The sequence below is a fragment of the Gavialis gangeticus genome, unplaced genomic scaffold (assembly GCF_001723915.1).
Source record: "Gavialis gangeticus isolate Ggan-Ray unplaced genomic scaffold, GavGan_comp1, whole genome shotgun sequence".
In the NCBI taxonomy this organism is placed as follows: Eukaryota; Metazoa; Chordata; order Crocodylia; family Gavialidae; genus Gavialis; species Gavialis gangeticus.
The window spans coordinates 24,525,990-24,526,353 of record NW_017728993.1 but is presented as its reverse complement, the minus strand read 5'-3'; positions in this window follow the sequence as shown (position 1 = coordinate 24,526,353).

Genomic DNA, 364 nt, shown 5'->3' with positions numbered 1-364 from the left:
GTAATCCTTAACTAGGTCTGAACTAACAGTCGGGGGAGTTGCATCCTTCCCGGCCTCTCTACGCTGTCACCCGAGAGCACCCCATGGTCAGGCGACAGGAGCACGGAGGCAAAGAACTTGTAGAAGAGTTTGGCCTTCTCTCGCACGTCCATCACCACTGCCCTGCGCTGCCCCGTAGGGGTCCAATGTTACCCCCAGACTACTTCTTGCTGCCTATATACTTGAAGAAGGACTTTTTGTTATCCTTAATCCCAGAAGCTCATCTAAGCTCCAGTGCTGCTTTCTCCTTCCTCACCAAATCCCTACAAGCTCGGGTCAGGGAGGTGTACTCCTCCTTGGTCCCTGCCCCCTGCTTCCACCGCCA